At 34.7% G+C, this 20,618-nt stretch overlaps 1 long non-coding RNA gene across 1 annotated transcript in view; it reads left to right on the top strand.

Annotated features, from left to right (window-relative positions):
* Positions 1-14,486, top strand: part of LOC110265767 — a 19,964-nt gene extending 5,478 nt beyond the window's left edge. The window contains exon 3 of the long non-coding RNA XR_002352090.1: positions 14,319-14,486. This is a non-coding gene — a long non-coding RNA (uncharacterized LOC110265767). The remainder of the gene's footprint in view (positions 1-14,318) is intronic.

Raw genomic sequence — 20,618 nt, forward strand, 5'->3', positions numbered from 1 at the left:
TTATACTCTATTAAAATTATACATAAAAAGATAATTATAAAGTTTTATATCAAAATACACTACAAGAAATACTGTTAAAGTTAATGGTTGAGCTGTCGATAATATTAAAAATCGATGACAAAATTGACGGTGCAACATGTCGCTTTTAAATGTATCGATTTTTTAAAATTTTAATAAAATCGACGGCTTGTCAGACTGTTGATACTTTTTAAATAAAATCGATAACTCTTTTGTCGATAATATGAATTTAAGAGTTTTACATATTTAATAAAAACAATTCCACGTTATGTAAAATCGACGTCAAATGTGTCGATATTTGATTTATTAAAATTGACAAACTACCCGTCAATTTAATTATTAAAGTACTGACATCGTCGCCAGCTATTTTTTATTTTCTTCTGTCGATTTTTAAATTAAAAAAACGATAACATTCTCGTCGATTTTAATAGTCATATTTTTTAATTAATTTTTTCCATTTCAAAAAAGTAGACAATTAATGCATATCAAATTTTACATATAAAAATAAAATTTATACTAAATATTAGATAACGAGATAAATATACTTTTAAATATAGAAATAAAATTTATCCTAAATATTAGATAATGAGTTTGCAAACTTATCAAGATAATAAACAATCCTCTAACATAAAGATTCAAAACAAGATAAATAACTAAACTTAGACTTATATTCGTCTAAATCGCAATCTATTAATAATACAAAATATTCAAAGCAAAGTAAATAACTCTACTCGTACTCATACTGAGTCGTTGAGATCGTCGGTATCATGCTCCATCTGAGAAGAACCATGTGGATGTCTTGGTGGCTACGGAATAGGAGGGGATTGTTTGCCTAGAGTTGTGCTTCTCTAGGAGTTTGGAAAAGTAAAAGGAGGAGGTAGGTGTAACACCCTCACTATCAAAAGTCACGCTTTCGGCTGCGCTACTCTGATAGCAAGAAGTATTACGACTACTTTACATACTAAATACTAAAATAGGAGCCTGTGACTCGACACTGTATCGCTGATTTCTTTGAAAACCGGAAATAAATACTTTATCTTAAGAAAAATATAAGCAGGCATAAATTTATATACAAGACTCCTTACATAATAACTCATAATATAATATACATATAAAACATACAACTCATATTCCTCTTACAAACTTGTGATAACAAAGACGAGGGAAGAAAGTAATCTAATTAATACAACAACGTATATAAACCAAACGCATTATAACTCTCCATAATGCTTCTTCATCCGGTTCCTGAAAAGGTAAAGCTGTAGGGGGTGAGAACCTAACCACATGGTCTCACCACGGAGTTTCAAAGTTGTCATAAGAAGATATTTAACAAAAAAATTGTTTTCAAGCTCAGTGATTATCATTGCCTTATGAATCCTTTAAAAACCAGTAGGTAATCATTCAAAACCTTTTCAAAGAAACAATGTTTAATCTTTCTGAAATCCGAAACATTTCCCTTCTTATAAGAAAATCTTAATAAGAAACCAACCACGCAATCAAACAACACAATCATTAATTCAGCACCAAAGTTCATTCTCAAATGTAGCACGCCAAGACAAACGCAGGCAAGACAGACAAGGAAAGCATAAGTAGGTAGTAGTTACAGCAAATAGTTCAAGTAGTAGTTAAGAATAGTTTAGCAATTAGGTAAACCAAAACAAGTTCAAACCCAAGCAAAGCATACAAATGCATATGATGCATGCCTGTCCTATGGCTGATGAGGCTCATCTGTCGGTTATCCAGCCAGCCCGACAAGTCTGAATTGTCCTTAGACTGTCCCCCGACGTGCATCCCCAAGAGTCTATGCATAGCTTTTTCTCAAATAATCAATATTGCTCAATGGGGGTAACATTTCCGGGAATTTATATAGTGTCCGGTCACACTTACATCGTAGGGTCAACAGAGTATCAAGTTTTCGACCTGGTACACGTGGTGGCAAGCCATGGTACTTTATCCAGGGAACCTCGTATCTCAGATAATTCAAATTCATAAGCCATATGAATAATTCAAAGTTCATATCTCAACATTTCTCAACATTCTCAACATCATAATCATTCATCAATCCAAATCTCATTTCCAAATTCATTCAAAAACCATATTTCAAAGAAAAGCATCATCATCCTCTTTCCATTCCATTCATTAACAATCCCAATTCCAACAATAAAACTCTTTTTAAAATCAAATCAACTCAAATATTAAATCATTTATAAAATCATACCAACTTAAAATCAAATCGCTCCCAAAATCAATTTATTTTCATATCTCAAATTATTTCCAAAATCGATTCATTTATATTACCAAGTAACCTCCAAAACCACGAAAATCCACCTTTCATAATAATCAAGTAAATAACATTTCAAACCGGTTTCTATCAACAACCATACGCCACTCACACAATCAAGTACCCAATAAACCAGTCCAACAAACCATCACATCCACAAGACAAATATAATCACAGAAATATATCTTTTTACATCAATATTTATTTATCACAACTCTGTAATATAAAATAAATTTTAAGAAAACTCCTACCTCGATTAACCGAGTTCGCACAAATTTATCATGATAATTCCCTCTCCTTTTAATTCATGGCAGCAGATGCGACTCTCACACGATTAGAACGGCAATGGCAGCAACCGAAACAGCAGTAATGTTAGTCTTCACCGCAATGGCCATGGTTGCAGCAAAATAAAAGATTCAGATTGGATAGGAATTAAAAGCAATTACACCATGGGGATTCAAGACAAAGTAAGGACTAGAATTAAAATCAAAACATGAAAACCATAGCAGTGATAAAACAGAACATACAGATGGACCAAACCTAAGGAAAAGATCAGACCAGTACCAAGATAACAAAATCAGAACTAGCAGCAGCTTCAACAGTTCCGCGGCAACACAAGCATCAAAATTCAACCTAATTATAGCAGAAAATAGAGTAAAAGTAGAGAAGTAGAACAAGTTTAAGGAAGCGAAGGACCTAAAGCAAAATAGAGGCAGCAAAGATACCTCTATCAGTGACTAACGGCAGCGTAGATTTCAGTGGTGGTCACGGCGGCATCTGACGGTGGTGTACCACAGAGAAACTCACGGTGACAAGCAGACCTAGGCTTCAATGGCGGTTTCTAGGCGGCAGTGGCGTTCTCCGGCGGCAAAGGCGTGGCCAGAAGCTTCAGAGGTGGCGGATTTGACGAGGATGGCACCGGCGACATGAGCGGCGACTGTGCGCGGCGGCTGGACGGGTCGCGGTCCTCCCTTCCTCGCGGATCTCTCCCCTCTGCTCGTGGCTCTGGTTGACGGCGACGGACTCGGAGGCGGCGGCGGCGTCACGCGCAGCAGCAGTCCGTGATGATGACGATGGCGGCGTTGGCTTCATGGCGAGAAGGACGGCGGTGACGGACACGAAGGCAGGGCTTCTCCTTCCTCGTGTATGCTCTCTGCTCTCTGACGATAGCACGGCAACCTAACAGCAGTGGCGGCGCGACGGCTCCTCTCCCTGCATCGGCGATAATGGCGATTCGGGATGAGGGCGACGGCGGCGGCAACAGCAAAACGCAAGGCAGCTTCTCTCTCTCCTTCCAGTCGCGTCATGTAAATTCTTATTATTTTACGAATCCTAAACTTTATGATTTAAATATGAAAATTACCCAATAATTGTAAAATTAGATAAAATTTTTAATTTAATTATCAAAAATTGATTTAGTTAGCTTTAATAAAATAATTTCTGAAATTAAAATATTTAATAAATAAATAAATTGAAATTAGTTCACAATAAAATTTTTCGAAAATTCTGGGTCTTACACCCTACCCAACTTATAAAAATTTTCGTCTTTGAAAATTAGCGTATTACAGAAAACGTTACATGGTTTAACACTTTGTGTAAAAAGAAAAGAATTTTAGTATCCATATTTATATAGTTTCAAATACTTTGATTACCACATAACATAAAGATATAAGGGTAGGAGTGCAATTACAAGACAGAAATTACAAGGTAAGCTTGATGCAAATGACGACATGGTTCAAACATGTAGTAGTAAAGCAATGTGGTGATAGGTTATAAAGTTGGCTGGGGTTAAAACGACGTGCTTGACATTCGCACACTGATCTCGCACCAACTCAGATATTTAACTATTCAAATTTCAACATAACTTATCTCCACCATTCTCAATCGTACTTCATCAATCAATTCATTCAAGGGTTCTCAACCTCATCAAATACTTTGCAAATCTTAGTAGTCATAAACTTAACATCAATAAAACTCTTTCACATGAAACAAGATTCCACAACTCTTTGCTACGTCGTATGTTTACAAATTTCACCTTTTGTGCTCATCAAACGTGTTCTAAAGGACCAATGTGTCGTTTACTAAGTCTAACGGTCGCAGAAGACATCAAAACTAATCTCGAGTATACTCAGAAGGATAATAGACCATAGAAAAGAAAGAACAGTGACAAGGACCGTGTTCGCGAGAATTTGAAAGAATTGTGGAAATCACAAGTAGACAAGGATGAATAAGCAATAAAGAGTGCTGAAAAGAAAATCAACTGATAACTTTAAGGGTAACTCTTGAATCGAAGGAATTTAATAACACCAATAAGATGAAAAACAATGCAGTATTTTGAAACGAATTCAAGCTGAGTCAAGCAAATATGAGGTTTACAAAAGAAGAATATTCAAAACTAAAGACAAAGCTCTGAGAACTCGAGTATGATTTAAAAATATTTTTGAATACATTGTTCTTAAAGAATAGAAATCTTAAGGAAAGATCATTTCACGTTCTACAAGATAAATAACAAACATCTTTCAACATAATAATAAAAGCATGAATGTAACATTATTTCAACATAAATTCAAGTTGAAACAGACTACATAAAATTCGAGAAAGGAAAGACTAATTTGGCTAAGAGAAAAATTCTATTATTTTTTTTCTCGTTTTTATGTTAAGCATGCATGAAAATTACGATCTTGTTGGAAGGAAACTTGAAATAAAGTTTTGCTTATAAAAGGAAAAGAAGATGTATTACAATAAAATAGATTTAAATCACATACAAAAATTTTTAAAATAAGGGAGTGTAAGCTAAGTTAAAAGCGATTTTATTAAAATTTCAAAAGATGGTTGTCGCTCCAAAACAAATTCAAGTTACAGCAAAGAGAGGCACTGCCCAAGTAAAAGAATGCAGAGTCAAAAAACAACTTTGCATAAAAATAAACCAAACCTTATTTAAAAAAAAAAGTTTAAAATAATCCAAGAATATACTAGAAATCACACCTTATAAGGATATTCAATAATATTAAGATGCATTACGTATGTTCAAAGAGATACAAATCGCAAGAAGAGAAGAATAAGCGATAAGGATAAGATTCACATGAATTCGGAAGGAGGCATAGGATTACAACTAAGCAACAATGTATGGACATGAGAAAATATTTCAGAAAAAGTCATTTCGCATCTTAACAGGAAATATTGAATCTAGGAACTCCAAAGAAAACAAGAAAAGGGTAGTGGTAAATTGGATCAAAATAAATTGAAACCAAATTAGAGAAGCGCAAAGTTTACAAAAATATGAAGGAATGGTTCTAGTCACCACCAAACTAGGATGGTTAAAAGTCGTGAAGTATGTCAGAAGAAATAATTGAAATACAAATAGGAAAGAATTTTGATTTCAAAGAACTTCAATGGAAATCCTAAAAGAGAACAGGGTGATTATTTACAAAATTCAAGAGAATTGGTAAAAACATAAATATTGTGTCATATTAAAACAATTTCAAGTCGAACTAGATTATGCAAGATTTGTGAAATGAAAATTAGTTAGGCTAAGGATAAAATATTTTCTCGAAAACCTTAAAAGACATTTTACATAATCAAATAAGAATTTGCATAAAAATAAGTGCGAGGTTGGTAGAAAATCAAGTTGTAATCCTAGGAAGGAATTTGAATTTAAGAACTTCGAAAGGAACAATCAAGAGGAAGAACTGTGCACTCTTTTGAACTGAATCTAAGTTGGGTTGAAAAGAATACTAAAAATCAATGGTAGCGTCCACAAGGAATGGATAAACTCAAAAAGGAATGAATTCACTTTTTCAAAAGAAATATAAAAGGTGTTGCATCAAAACAACTCAGATTAAAATTAGATAAGCAAAATTTATAAAATAGAAATTAATCAAGCTATGAGCAGAGATATTTTTTCAAAAATCTTGAAAAAATACTTAGATGCAAAATCTTATAAGAATATGTATAAGAATTGTGATAAAATTGGAAGTAAATCAAGTTCTAGTCAATGAAAAAAAATCCAAAAATAGAAATTGTTTTCACATGTCTATTGATGAGCGGATAATTTATACGCTTTTTGGCATTGTTTTTAGTATGTTTTTAGTAGAATCTAGTTACTTTTAGGGATGTTTTCATTAGTTTTTATGTTAAATTCATATTTCTGGACTTTACTATGAGTTTGTGTGTCTTTTGGCGTTCAACTCCAGAAAGAGCCTCTGCATGTGTAACATTCAAGCTCAGCCCAAGCACACACCAAGTGGGCCCCGGAAGTGGATTTATGCATCAATTACTTACTTCTGTAAACCCTAATAGCTAGTTTATTATAAATAGGAATTTTTACTATTGTATTAGACATCTTATGATTTTTAGTTCATCTTAGGATCATATTGATCACGTTTTGGGGGCTGGCCATTCGGCCATGCCTGGACCTTTCACTTATGTATTTTCAAACGGTAGAGTTTCTGTACTCCATAGATTAAGGTGTGGAGCTCTGCTGTTCTTCATGAATTAATGCAAAGTCCTACTATTTTTCTATTCAATTCAACTTATTCCGCTTCTAAGATATTCATTCGCACTTCAACGTGAATGTGATGAACGTGACAATCATCATCATTCCCCCACGAACGCGTGCCTGACAACCACTTCCGTTCCACCTTAGATAGGATGATTATCTCTTAGATCTCTTAATCAGAATCTTCGTGGTGTAAGCTAGATTGATGGCGGCATTCATGAGAATCCGAAAAGTCTAAACCTTGTCTGTGGTATTCCGAGTAGGATTCTGGGATTGAATGATTGTGACGAACTTCAAACTCACGAGTGCTGGGCGTAGTGACAGACGCAAAAGGAGGGTGAATCCTATTCCAGTATGATCGAGAACCTCAGATGATTAGTCGTGCTGTGACAGAGCATTTGGACCATTTTCACAAGAGGATAGGATGCAGCCATTGACCACGGTGATGCCTCCAGACGATTAGCCATGCAGTGACAGCGCATCGGACCATTTTCCAGAGAGGATGAAAAGTAGCCATTGACAATGGTGATGTCCTTACATAAAGCCAGCCATAGAAAGGAGTAAGACTGATTGGATGAAGACAGCAGGAAAGCAGAAGTTCAGAGGAACGAAAGCATCTCCATACGCTTATCTGAAATTCTCACCAATGATATACATAAGTATTTCTATCTTTATTTTCTATTTATTAATTATTTATTTTCGAAAACTCCATAACTATTTGATATCCGCCTGACTGAGATTTACAAGATGACCATAGCTTGCTTCATACCAACAATCTCCGTGGGATTGACCCTTACTCACGTAAGGTTTTATTACTTGGACGACCCAGTGCACTTGCTGGTTAGTTGTATCGGAGTTGTGAATGAAAAACGATTTATTAAGACGTGCGTACCAAGTTTTTGGCGCCGTTACCTGAGATCACAATTTCGTGCACCAAGTTTTTGGCGCTGTTGCCGGGGATTGTTCGAGTTTGGACAACTGACGGTTCATCTTGTTGCTCAGATTAGGTAATTTTCTTTTTGTTTTATTTTCAAAAAATTTTTCAAAAATCTTTCAAAAATTTCTCATCTGTTTTCGAAAATTATTCTAAAATTTTTTAAGGATGAATTCTAGTGTTTCATGAAGCATGTTGAAGCCTGACTGGCTGTAAAGCCATGTCTAAATTCATTTAGACTGGGGCTTCCAACCCAACATTATCAAGAGCAAGCTAGTTGTTGCTAATCCACCTGCTGCTGTTCCAGATCCACCTGATTTACATGCTAAAGCTTGACTGGCTAATAAGCCATGTCTAACCCTCAGATTGGAGCTTTAGACTAAGAGTGCAAGATTCCTGGAATTCATATTAAAAATGTTGGAATCCTTATTTTTCTTTTTCACAAATAATTTTCGAAAAAAATACAAAAAAATTAGAAAATCATAAAAATAAAAAATATTTTGTGTTTCTTGTTTGAGTCTTGAGTCAATTTTTAAGTTTGGTGTCAATTGCATATTCATTTTGCATTTTTCGAAATTTCATGCATTCATAGTGTTCTTCATGATCTTCAAGTTGTTCTTGGTAAGTCTTCTTGTTTGATCTTGATGTTTTCTTATTTTGTGTCTTTTCTTGTTTTTCATGTGCATTTTGCATTCATAGTGTCTGAACATGAAAGATTTCTAAGTTTGGTGTCTTGCATGTTTTCTTTGCATATAAAAATTTTCAAAAATATGTTCTTGATGTTCATCTTGATCTTCAAAGTGTTCTTGGTGTTCATCTTAACATTCATAGCATTCTTGCATGCATTCATTGTTTTGATCTAAAAATTTTCATGCATTGCATCATTTTCATGTTTTTCTCTCTCATCATAAAAAAAATTTCAAAAATCAAAAAAATATCTTCTCCTTTTTCTTCTCATAAATTCGAAAATTTGAGTTGACTTTTTCAAAACTTTTTAAAATTCAATTGTTTCTTATGAGTCAAATCAAATTTTCAATTTAAAAATCTTATCTTTTCAAAATCTTTTTCAAAAAAATTCAAATCTTTTTCATTTTTCTTAGTTATTTTCAAAAAATTTAAAAATATTTTTCAAAAATCTTTTTCTTATCTTTATCACATAATTTTTGAAAATAACATCATCAATTAATGTTTTGATTCAAAAATTTCAAGTTTGTTACTTGCTTGTTAAGAAAGATTCAAACTTTAAGTTCTAGAATCATATTTTGTGATTTCTTGTGAATCAAGTCATTAATTGTGATTTTAAAAAATCAAATCTTTTTCAAAACTAATTTCAATCATATCTTTTCAAAAATATCTTTTTATCTTATCTTTTTCAAAATCATAACTTTTTCAAAAAATTGATTTTAAAATATCTTTTCTAACTTCTTATCTTCTTATCTTTTCAAAATTGATTTTCAAATTTGTTTCAACTAACTAACTAACTTTTTGTTTGTTTCTTATCTTTTTCAAAACTACCTAACTAACCCTCTCTCTCTAATTTTCGAAAATATCTCCCTCTTTTTCAAAAAATTCTTTTTAATTAACTAATTATTTCAAAATTCAATTTTAATTTATTTCTTCTTTTAATTTTCGAAAATCACTAACCATTTTTCAAAAATTATTTTCGAAAACCTCCCCCTCTCATCCTCTTCTATTTATTTAATTATTTACTAACATCTCTTCCTCACTCACCAAAAATCCGAACCCCCCCTCTCTCTCTCTGAGTTCAAATTTTCTCTTCTTCTTTTCTTCTACTCTTCTTTTCTTCTTCTACTTACATAAGGAAACCTCTATACCTGGGCAAAAAGGATCTCTATTATTATTATTATTTTTCTTTTCCCTCTTTTTCATATGAGCAGGAGCAAAGACAAGAATATTCTTGTTGAAGCAGATCCAGAACCTGAAAGGACTCTGAAGAGGAAACTAAGAGAAGCTAAATTACAACAATCCAGCAAGCACCTTTCAGAAATTTTCGAACAAGAAGAGGAGATGGCAGCCGAAAATAATAATAATGCAAGGAGGATGCTTGGTGACTTTACTGCACCTAATTCCAATTTACATGGAAGAAGTATCTCCATCCCTACCATTAGAGCAAACAATTTTGAGCTGAAACCTCAATTAGTTTCTCTGATGCAGCAGAACTGCAAGTTCCATGGACTTCCATCTGAAGATCCTTTTCAGTTCTTAACTGAATTTTTGCAGATCTGTGATACTGTTAAGACTAATGGAGTAGATCCTGAAGTCTACAGGCTCTTGCTTTTCCCTTTTGTTGTAAGAGACAGAGCTAGAGTGTGGTTGGACTCTCAACCCAAAGATAGCCTGAACTCCGGGGATAAGCTGGTCATGGCTTTCTTAGCCAAGTTCTTTCCTCCTCAAAAGCTGAGCAAGCTTAGAGTGGATGTTCAAACCTTCAGACAGAAAGAAGGTGAACGCTATTGACATTAAAGAAGCGCTTGTTGGGAGGCAACCTAATTTTTATTTAATTATATTTTTATTAGTTATATGTCTTCATAGGTTCATGATCATGTGGAGTCACAAAAATAACTGAGAAAACTGAAGAAAAATAAAAAAACAGCATTAAAAATAGCACACCCTGGAGGAGGAGTTCACTGGCGTTCAAATGCCAGTAAGGAGCATCTGTCTGGCGTTCTGTCTGGCGTTCAACGCCAGAACAGAGCATGGAGCTGGCGCTGAACGCCAGAAACAAGCATCAGTTCGGCGTTTAAACGCCAGAATTGCATGCAAAGGCATTTTACATGCCTAATTGGTGCATGGATGTAAATCCTTGACACCTCAAGATCTGTGGACCTCACAGGATCATCTCACGATCTGTGGACCCCACAGGATCCCCACCTTCCCTCCTTATAATCCTAGTTTTATCCACTTCTTCTTCTTCATCTATTCTCTCTTCTTTTGCTCGAGGGCGAGCAACATTCTAAGTTTGGTGTGGTAAAAGCATTGCTTATTTTGCTTTTCCATAACCATTGATGGCACCTAAGGCCAGAGAAGCCTCAAAAAAAAAAAAAAGAGAGAAGAGAAAAGGGAAGACAAAAGCTTCCACCTCCAAGTCATGGGAGATGGAGAGATTCATGTAAAGGATCTATAGCTCAGTGGTAGAACATTTGACTGCAAATCAAGAGGAGCAGCAAAGACAAGGAAGAGACATAGAAGAGCTCAAGGACATCATTGGTTCCTCAAGAAGGAAACGCCACCATCACTAAGGTGGACTCATTCCTTGTTCTTAAATTTTCTGTTTTTCGTTTTCTTTATGTTAAGTGCTTATCTATGTTTGTGTCTTCATTACATGATCATTAGTATTTAGTATTTATGCCTTAAAGTAGTGAATATGAATCCATCACCTCTCTTAAATGAAAAATGTTTTTAATTCAAAAGAACAAGAAGTACATGAGTTTCGAATTTATCTTTGAACTTAGTTTAATTATATTGATGTGATGACAATACTTTTTGTTTTCTGAATGTATGCTTGAACAGTGCATATATCTTTTGAAGTTGTTGTTTAAGAATGTTAAATATGTTGGCTCTTGAAAGAATGATGACAAGGAGACATGTTATTTGATAATCTGAAAAATCATAAAAATGATTCTTGAAGCAAAAAAAAGCAGCAAAGAACAAAGCTTGCAGAAAAAAAAAATAGCAAAAAAATAGAAAGAAAAAAAGCGGATAATTTATACGCTTTTTGGCATTGTTTTTAGTATGTTTTTAGTATAATCTAGTTACTTTTAGGGATGTTTTCATTAGTTTTTATGTTAAATTCACATTTCTGGACTTTATTATGAGTTTGTGTATTTTTTTGGGATTTCAGGTATTTTCTGGCTGAAATTGAGGGACTTGAGCAAAAATCAGATTCAGAGGTTGAAAAAGGACTGCTGATGCTGTTAGATTCTGACCTCCCTGCACTCAAAGTGGATTTTCTGGAGCTCCAGAACTCAAAATGGCGCACTTCCAATTTCTTTGGAAAGTAGACATCTAGGGCTTTCCTGCAATATATAATAGTTCATACTTTGGCCAAGTTTAGATGACGTAAAAGGGCATTTAACGCCAATTCTACGCTGTTGTCTGGAGTTAAACGCTAGAAACACGTCACGAACCAGAGTTGAACGCCAGAAATACGTTACAACCTGGCGTTCAACTCCAGAAAGAGCCTCTGCATGTGTAACATTCAAGCTCAGCCCAAGCACACACCAAGTGGGCCCCGGAAGTAGATTTATACATCAATTACTTACCTCTGTAAACCCTAGTAGCTAGTTTATTATAAATAGGACTTTTTACTATTGTATTAGACATCTTATGATTTTTAGTTCATCTTAGGATCATATTGATCATGTTTTGGGGGCTGGCCATTCGGCCATGCCGGACCTTTCACTTATGTATTTTTAAACGGTAGAGTTTCTGCACTCCATAGATTAAGGTGTGGAGCTCTGCTATTCTTCATGAATTAATGCAAAGTACTACTGTTTTTCTATTCAATTCAACTTATTCCGCTTCTAAGATATTCATTCGCACTTCAACGTGAATGTGATGAACGTGACAATCATCATCATTCCCCCACGAACGCGTGCCTGACAACTACTTCCGTTCCACCTTAGATTGGATGATTATCTCTTAGATCTCTTAATCAGAATCTTCGTGGTGTAAGCTAGATTGATGGCGGCATTCATGAGAATCCGGAAAGTCTAAACCTTGTCTGTGGTATTCCGAGTAGGATTCTGGGATTGAATGACTGTGACGAACTTCAAACTCGCGAGTGCTGGGCGTAGTGACAGACGCAAAAGGAGGGTGAATCCTATTCCAGTATGATCGAGAACCTCAGATGATTAGCCGTGCTGTGACAGAGCATTTGGACCATTTTCCAGAGAGGATGAAAAGTAGCCATTGACAATGGTGATGTCCTTACATAAAGCCAGCCATAGAAAGGAGTAAGACTGATTGGATGAAGACAGCAGGAAAGCAGAAGTTCAGAGGAACGAAAGCATCTCCATACGCTTATCTGAAATTCTCACCAATGACTATTGCAGATAGATAGATTTAAATCATATAAAGAAATTCTTTAATCCACGTAGGAAAGTATATGCTAAATTAAGAGTGGTCTCATCAAAAATTCGAAGGGTAGTTGTGAAACAAAATTAAATAAGGAAAGAGTCAATTCAAAACTTTTTCAATCTAACACAAGAACCCTAGAAATAGACTGTAAGGGATGATGCATCTCACCAACACAAGCTCAGTGTACGTCAAGGAGATACACAGATCACGAAGAAGAAATCAAAGTTAGAAGCTATGATATCGAAAATCTAAGAGATAGTCAAGAATATGATCAAATCAAAGTATACATTAAATATGATACAAAAGAATCAAGTTACATAATTAGCTTAATTCGAACCATAACTTTCAAGGTTCAAATCGCTCTCAAGACTTAGGAATCATACATTACGCTAAAACAAGTTTAAGATCAGATCAATGAGAACAGGTTTTCATAAAGAAGAACATAGTCAATAATAAAGATAGATATGTTTTGAAAGTCTCAAGCAAATTCTCAGGAATACAGTCAAACAAGATTATGGATAAATAATAAAATATGGTCGGAGAATGGTCAAATCATGGTTCAAGAAAGGAATTCGAGTCAAGGAATTTTAATGATAGTAAAAAAAAAAACGATTCGCCAACCTAAGCGACATAAACAAGAATCATAAGTCGAAACCAAGCACGAAAAGCGGACTCTAACATCTGCAAACCACGTGACTCGCATTACCCATTACTTATCAATTCCTTTTCGCCTACAATAACCTATTAAATTTCCCGTTCACATAAGCCATCAATATTAAGTTGGCCAAATTTAATATCAACAGATATGCAATGGTAAGCTAATAACGTTAATCATTAGGTAGTCATGTACATAAAACTCTAATTCTCGCTATCTGAACGAGACCTATTACATGACAGACGCTCAGAGTATGCAATTGAAGCATAGTCAGTCCATTCCTCAGGCTCTACAAGAAAGACCGCTCTGATACTATAATGTAACACTCCCACTATCAGAAGTCACGCTTCCAGCTGCGCTACTCTGATAGCAAGAAGTATTACGACTACTTTACATACTAAATACTAAAATAAGAGCCTGTGACTCGACACTGTATCGCTGATTTCTTTGAAAACCGGAAATAAATACTTTATCTTAAGAAAAATATAAGCAGACATAGATTCATATACAAGACTCCTTACATAATAACTCATAATATAATATACATATAAAACATACAACTCATATCCCTCTTATAAACTTGTGATAACAAAGACAAGGGAAGAAAGTAATCTAATTAATACAACAACGTATATAAACCAAATGCATTATAACTCTCCATAATGCTTCTTCATCCGGTTCCTGAAAAGGTAAAGCTGTAGGGGGTGAGAACCTAACCACATGGTCTCACCACGGAATTTTAAAGTTGTCATAAGAAGATATTTAACAAGAAAATTTTTTCAAGCTCAGTGATTATCATTGCCTTATGAATCATTTAAAAACCAGTAGGCAGTAGGTAATCGTTCAAAACCTTTTCAAAGAAACAATGTTTAATCTTTCCAAAATCTGAAACCTTTCCCTTCTTATAAGAAAATCTTAATAAGAAACCAACCACGCAATCAAACAACACAATCATTAATTCAGCACCAAAGTTCATTCTCAAATGTAGCACGCCAGGACAAACACAGGCAAGACAGACAAGGAAAGCATAAGTAGGTAGCAGTTACAGCAAATAGTTCAAGTAGCAGTTAAGAATAGTTTAGCAATTAGGCAAACCAAAACAAGTTCAAACCCAAGCAAAGCATACAAATGCATATGATGCATGCCTGTCCTATGGCTGATGAGTCTCATCTGTCAGTTATTCAGCCAGCCCGATAAGTCTGAATTGTCCTTAGACTGTCCCCCGACGTGCATCCCAATAGTCTATGCATAAATTTTTCTCAAATAATCAATATTGCTCAATGGGGGTAACATTTTCAGGAATTTATATAGTGCCCGGGCACACTTACGTCGTAGGGTCAACAGAGTATCGAGTTTTCGACCTGGTACACGTGGTGACAAGCCATGGTACTTTACCCAGGGAACCTCGTATCTCAGATAATTCAAATTCATAAGCCATATGAATAATTCAAAGTTCATATCTCAACATTTCTCAACATTCTCAACATCATAATCATTCATCAATCCAAATCTCATTTCCAAATTCATTCAAAAATCATGTTTCCAAGAAAATCCTCATCATCCTCTTTCCATTCCATTCATTAACAATCCCAATTCCAATAATAAAACTCTTTTTAAAATCAAATCAACTCAAATATTAAATCATTTATGAAATCAGACCAACTTAAAATCAAACCGCTCCTAGAATCAATTTATTTTCATATCTCAAATTATTTTCAAAATCGATTCATTTATATTACCAAGTAACCTCCAAAACCACGAAAATTCACCTTTCATAATAATCAAGTAAATAACATTTCAAATCGGTTTCTATCAACAACCATACGCCACTCACGCAATCAAGTACCCAATAAACCAGTCCAACAAACCATCACATCCACAAGACAAATATAATCACAGAAGTATATCTTTTTACATCAATATTTATTTATCACAACTCTGTAATATAAAATAGATTTTAAGAAAATCGCTACTTTGCTTAACCGAGTTTGCACAAATTTATCATGATAATTCCCTCTCCTTTTAATTCATGGCAGCAGATGCGACTCTCACGCGATTAGAACGGCAATGGCAGCAACCGAAACAGCGGTAATGTTAGTCTTCACCGCAGTGGCCATGGTTGCAGCAAAATAAAAGATTCAGATTGGATAGGAATTGAAAGCAATTACAACCCTGGGGATTCAAGACAAAGTAAGGACTAGAATTAAAATCAGAATATGAAAACTATAGCAGTGATAAAACAGAACATACAGATGGACCAAACCTAAGGGAAATATCAGACCAGTACCAGGATAACAAAATCAGAACTAGCAGCAGCTTCAACAGTTTCGCGACAATACTAGCATCAATATTCAACCTAATTGTAGCAGAAAATAGAGTAAAAGTAGAGAAGTAGAACGAGTTTAAGGAAGCGAAGGACCTAAAGCAAAATAGAGGCAGCAAAGATACCTCTATCAGTGACTAACGGCAGCGTAGAGTTCAGTGGTGGTCACGGCGGCATCCGACGGCGGTGTACCACAGAGAAACTCGTGGTGACAAGCAGACCTAGGCTTCAGTGGCGGTTTCTGGGCAGCAGCGGCGTTCTCCGGCGGCAAAGGCGCGGCCAGAAGCTTCAGAGGTGGCAGATCTGACGAGGATGGCGCCGGCGACACGAGCGGCGACTGTGCGCGGCGGCTGGACGGGTCGCGGTCCTCCCTTCCTCGCGGATCTCTCCCCTCCGCCCATGGCTCTACTTGACGGCGACGGACTCGGAGGCGGCGGCGGCGTCACGCGCAGCAGCAGTCCGTGATGATGACGATGGCGGCGCTGGCTTCATGGCGAGAAGGACGGCGGCGACGGACACGAAGGCAGGGCTTCTTTTTCCTCCCGTGAGCTCTCTGCTCTCTGACGATAGCACGACGACCCAAAAGCGGCGGCGGCGCGACGGCTCCTCTCCCTGCATCGGCGATAATGGCAATTCGGGATGAGGGCGATGGTGGCGGCAACAGCAAAACGCAAGGCAGCTTCTCTCTCTCTTTCCAGTCGCGGCCTCTCTCTCTCTTTCTCAATGACTCGACGGCGACGGCGGCTCCCAGCCCCGCCGGCGCCGTCCCCTTCCTTTCCCCCTCATCCTCTCAGCTCTCCCTTCCTCCCGTGTCCTCCTTCTTCTTTCTTTTCCTTTCTTTTATTTTTTCTTTTCTACAGGTTAGGTTAGGAAAAATTAAAACGAATGTGGTGGCTATGGTTATTTTAGGGGGGTTAGGGTTAATTTGGTTAAAATTAGGATTTTATTTGGGAATTTAGAGTTTAGGTAAAATTCATATGAGTAATATAACAATTTTATAAGTTTAAGAGTAATAGGATAATTGAAAACCTGTTTTAACCCAACACTAATATTTATAAAAAAAAAATACTATTTAATTATCAATTTACAAATTATTCTCAAATAAATAATTCTAATTCGATAACTATAGATAATATAATTAATTTTCTTTATTCATAAAAATTAAAGTATTAATTTCTAGAATCACAATTATTTAAATCAAATCATATAAATTCTTATTATTTTACGATTTCTAAACTTTATAATTTAAATATGAAAATTACCCAATAATTATAAAATTAGATAAAATTTCTAATTTAATTATCAAAAATTGATTTAGTTAGCTTTAATAAAATAATTTCTAAAATTAAAATCTTTAATAAATAAATAAATTGAAATTAGTTCACAATAAAAATTTTCGAAAATTCTAGGTCTTACAGTAGGGGGAGGGGGCATGATCTAAAACTACTAGGACTCATGACCCTCGCGTACCCAATCAAGTTGTTGAGTTGACGACTAAATTAGTCCATTTGTGAGTTATTGGTGTTGAGATTCTCACCCAAATATTCAACCGTCTGTTGCCACTTATAGAAGTTTACAGCCAATTTTATTATAATAAAATTGATACGAAAGAAACTTAACAGAATCAAGATTCTAACTACACAATCTTGGAAGCATTGAGTAGTATCAACTAACTCTAACTGCCACTACAAAAAAATGTCCTATCGCCACCTTTATTTTTTAGCCACACTTCAAAGCATAAACCATCTACCACCACACTTTTAATGACAATGGTGGTTATGTTGAGTTTTCGCCACACCTTTCGTGTTACGCTTAAAAAAACGTGGCGATAGAGTGCTATAAGTACGTTTTTAAAGCGTGGTCAGTTTTTTAAGTTTAGATTACACTTTATAAGCGTAACCGTTTCTTTTAACAATCTAGGAACTTTTAAAAAACGTGACAAAAAGTGAGTATTTGAGTTTAGCGCAAAATTTTAAAAATACCTTTACACCTAATACTACTATCTTCACTAAAACGAACGCTAAGTATACCCTCTCACACAACTCTCAGCCGCCACACACTCCCATACCCACACAGAGAAGAGAAATAATCAAAGAGAGGGATTGCAAAGAGAAGGGAGTGGAAGAAAAGGGAATTGTGTCGATAGTGAGCAAGGCCAGCACCATTGTCACTGCTGGATTCGAAGAAAGAGAGACGAGGATAGAGAGAAATTAAAGAGAGAGAGAGAGAGAGAGAGAGAGAGGATGTCATCGAGTCCCTGTAGCTAGTGTCGTCGCTATCGTTGGAATTGAAGGAGAAAGGAGTTGCTGCCACCTTGCTTCCACCGTGGAGCAAGGAGGAGAGAGAGCTCGCAGAGAGAGAGATAGAGAGAGGGGGGAGGGAGAGAAAAAAATGCGTTGCGGTGGAGAAAGAGAGGGGTGGAGGCCGCGAAAGAAGGGGATGGTAGAGGGTGACGCCGTTGCTGATACCATTGCTGATGTAAAAGCACATACCATAAATTTTTTTTTAATTTAATAAAGATATACCCATGCTTTAAAAGCATCGCAATAGATTCACATCTAGGCATACAATTCAATAAGCGTGGCCATAGCTCACATTTAGGCACGTTTCTAAAAGCGTGACAGCCATGCTTTAAAAGCATAACTATAGGTCTCCTCCAACGGTCATATTTTTTGGGAAAAAAAGCATAGTTTAAAGTATAGTGTGGTTATTAATCACGAAAAATGTGACAATAGAGAATTGGCTACGACTAAATAAGTGACCGTTTAAAAAGCGATGTAGTATCTCAAAAAGCATAATAAATTTTAACGGCTACGTTTTTTTCAACTTTTAGACACATTTTACAAGCGTGGCAAAAAGAAAAATTTCTTAGTGTGCCTTCTATTCTTGACAATGTGGGAATCATTATCATCCTTATTAAAGAGTTTTACAAATTTCCACGTCAAATAAAAATCCATATAATACTTTTTTCTACATTATTCTTTAGTTAAAAAAGTTTTTAATAAGAATTTTTTTCTTAAATAAATATTTAGCCAATCTTTACTTGCAATTTACTTTAATATAATTGATAGAAAATTAAGAAAAAAAACTGATTATTTTGATTAGAAAGTTAAATCAATGTGGTTGATGATGTAGAATGTTATCCTCAGAAATGACATAAGAAATTGCCTGTTTGACTTTTGAATTCCCTTGACGATCACAAGAGAGAGAGCCATTGTCAAAATGATCTTATCATTGACAAAAAAATTTCAACTCTGTTTTACACGCAAAACTTTCAAGCCTTTGATAATGTTTCCCGGACAAATTAAAGGAATTGCTGTTTTTCAAGTAATAAATTATTATTATTGTTCGTTAGCTGTGATCTCCGGTTGAAAATTAGGTACGTCTTGTTAGGGCGAAGTACATCTTGGGCTGTCAGTAAGAAATGCTTGGGAAATAACGTTATAGCAGTCAATTTTAATTAATTTTATTTAGTATTTTAGTAAGTTATTAAATAAATTTAATATAAAGCTCACTCAAGATAAATTTTTATTGAGTTTAGATTTTAAATATTTTTTAATTAAATTTTCAATATTTTATTTTTTAAATTTTTAATTTTTTTATGTTAAATATTAGCTGTAATTCTGTAATGTTGATTGTATAATGTTGACTCTTAAAACTTTCTCACAAAAAATATATAATAAACAAATTTATTGTATGAATTTCCTTTCAAAAATGCTAGACACTAAACAGAAATTTAATTAAGAATTGTATTTTATAATTCATATAACTACCAAAACTCAATATAAAAAGNNNGAATTATGATTTTATTAAATTTTTATAAAATATAAAAACAATTTTTTAATTTCATTAAAGTGGAACAATCATCACCATCTTTCATAAAAATTATAGAAACATAAAATATAACCTTGCTATACATAATAAATTCTATAATGATAAGACATTACAGAAGTAGCTTCTTAATTCAGCTCCTTTTCATGTTTGACAAAGTTATATAATGTCTAATTTAGTTAACCAATATATATAGTATCTCAACTTTATATGTATGTATGTTCTACAGATGCTGGGTTAATCCGGTTTAATCCAGTCAATAATAGGTTACTACTTTTGACAAAGATTATTTAAACCTCAGAAAAAGTGATCGCTTAATATCAAAATTAGACCGAATTTGGGCTCGCCCTAATGCGATCCAATCCTTTAATTAATTTCTTTGTACAATACTGAAAGCTGTGTAACAGTGTAAGTAATATATAACTTATAAATATTTAGATTAATTATATTTATGGAAAACCATTTATAGTGTCTATTTTATTTCTATTTTTTTATTCAAACTTTATAAAGTATTAATTGATTTAACATAACGAAGATGCCATTAACAAGAAAAAGAAAGAAAAGCGAACTGGCATTACGCAAGGAAATAATCATTGGCAAGAGCGTTTCACTTTTTCCTGTTGTTTGTTTGTTTTGCAATGTAATTTGATTTTGCTAAAAGTAGTAAAGATTCTTCATTCTCATAGAGCTTTATATAATAATAAAAGTAAAATAAAATCGTGATTACCTTAATTTAAAAATGACAATATATTTTTCAGATAAATAACAAACTGAGTTCAATTTTTCTTAATGTTCAGTGTCTTAGGTCAGTTAGGTGTGCTTGCAAGTTTGGTTTAGAAAAGTTTTAGAAAAATTAAAAAGGTCATGGAGAATTTAATTTTGCTCACAAACTGTACAGTAAGTACCTTAGTTGGGGATTTGAGGTTAGGTGGTGAACACAAGTAATCCGCACGTATAGACGGTGGGTTTTTTGACAAA

Source organism: Arachis ipaensis, chromosome B08, assembly GCF_000816755.2.
Source record: "Arachis ipaensis cultivar K30076 chromosome B08, Araip1.1, whole genome shotgun sequence".
Classification (NCBI taxonomy): domain Eukaryota; kingdom Viridiplantae; phylum Streptophyta; class Magnoliopsida; order Fabales; family Fabaceae; genus Arachis; species Arachis ipaensis.